Source organism: Orycteropus afer, unplaced genomic scaffold (assembly GCF_000298275.1).
Source record: "Orycteropus afer afer isolate SDZICR_OR568_19922 unplaced genomic scaffold, OryAfe1.0 scaffold00237, whole genome shotgun sequence".
Taxonomy (NCBI): Eukaryota; Metazoa; Chordata; class Mammalia; order Tubulidentata; family Orycteropodidae; genus Orycteropus; species Orycteropus afer.
Window position 1 is genome coordinate 956,804 of NW_006921824.1, and position 2,241 is coordinate 959,044.

Genomic DNA, 2,241 nt, shown 5'->3' on the forward strand with positions numbered 1-2,241 from the left:
TTTTTTTTTTTTTTTTTCCTGTTTGTTTCTTTTAAAGACTATTCATTCTTGTTGTAACATAACATTACACTTTGGAAAATAGTTTGGCGAACAGCAGTAAAATTGGTATTAACGTTAACATTGACAGTAAAAAGTAATCTGAAAGCAAGAATCAAAATTCAATATTGATTTCAACATTTTTCAGAAAGAAACCTAATAATTAAAATACATTTTGATCAACAAACATTGTGACGCTGACTCATATGTTCAGTTTTCGATGAAGTGCACATTAACATTTTTGGCCCAAACGCTCTCTTTAGATAATTTATATACTCTTGGATTTTTGTCTGCATATCCAAAGTAAAATAAAAAGTGGAGAAAAATAATTTAAACAAACCAATCCCCCAAATTGCCTTAAATATTGATGTTTCTGATGAGAATGTTTTCACTCCTAAATGATCTAAATAATTGCCTTAATGAACCACAACTTAAATTGTTTCACACTCTATTAATAAAAAAGAAACTTTCTGAAGTTATTTTTTTGCTTAAGCACCTCAGATCAGATATGCATAAACACTTTTATTATAATATTGCTCACTAGTTGATATTAATGATAGAGAGCCATCAGGCTTAATGTAAGTTTTGATAATGTAAGAGTTCAGTAAATTTATTCTCGTATTTGTTCATATGTATTTATTAACAACTCTTTTTGTAGGAATTCATGACAATAAATATGAAGAGTAAAGTTATCATTTAGTCTCGCTGGCAATACATTGCCATAACTGTCAAAATCTGATAGGTTAAAAGTGTTGGTCCACAGCAACTTAACACTAGATTTTCTAATGAAAATTTGTAGAAATTTAGAAACACCACCTTACTGAGACTGTTGTTGTTGTTGTTATGTGCCTTGGAGCTATACAGGACTCATAGCAACCCCTCCTTGGGTTTCTGAGGTGGTATCACCACAAAGTAGATTGCCCAACCTTCCTTCTGAGGAGTGGCTGGTGGGTTTGAACTGCCAGCCTTCTTACTGAGACTAGAAAATCTGTTTATTTGAGTTTAAATTGAGATCTATGAATCTTCCAATTATTCATAAAATATACCTGAGTTCTACCACCAGCACAACCACCTATACCATTCCAAAAATCCCTGGAAAAGCAATGAAGATGCTCCATCTACTGGAGAGTTTAAAGTAATAAATTTTACTTAAAATCCCCACCCTGCCTCAATGAAATGAAATACAGTGCTGCATTTGAAAAAATTGTAGGACTTTGACTCAGGTAATCATTAATCCTAATAAATCATTTTCTAGGAAAGTTATTTCATAACAACAAAAATTTCTCCCTACCTGTTATTGTCCCCTTGCCCTCTTGCTTCATACAAGCAAATCAGAATGTGAAGAAATCCTTTATTTAAATGTGCTAACCATTCTAATTTCATCCTATTCCTTTTCTTCCTTCAACTGCTAACTTTGTCTAACAAAAAGCAGAAGCCTCCTACCTCCAATTCTTCTCCATTTCTTTTCTTGCTGACCTTTTCAACTCAACCACTATCTCCATCATATTTAAATTCTTTATCAAGTATTATCAATAAAATATTTTTACTTCAAATCTAGTGGTCTTTCCTCATCTTATCCTCACCCTCTTTTCCCAACTCTCTTCTATATTTGGCCCCATTAAAATTCCTCTACATTACTGACTTCCTGGACACAACTCTCTTTTCGTTCTCCCACCTCTTTTGTTGTTGTTGTTGTTGTTATGTGCCGTCAAGTCAAACCCGACTCATAGCGACCCCTCCTTGGGTTTCCGAGGCAGTATCACTACGGAAGTAGGATTGCCCAACCTTCCTTCCGAGGAGTGGCTGATGGGTTTGAACCGCCAGCCGCCTGGTTAGCAGTCAAGTGTCTTAGCCACTATGCTACCAGAGCTCCCCCCACCTCTTTTAGCTGCCCTCTAATCTCAGCTGCTACTTCTTTTACCCTCATCATCACACTCCAACTATGGACTCTTATCAAGGCCCTTTTTTTTTTTTAAACTCTGCCTGTCTCTATCCTCTTTTCTTTGGTTTAGTCATCTAAAATGGCTTCAGTCATCACTTCTATGCTCTTGATTCCCAAATCTCCCAAATCTTTTTTCCAGTGTACCCTATTATCTGAGCATTATCTCCAGTATGTTCAAATACTTACCAAATATTTACATTTACATACTTTACTTTTGCATCAATTTAGGTTCAACCTGATACAAATTCAAAGTCTTCTAACAT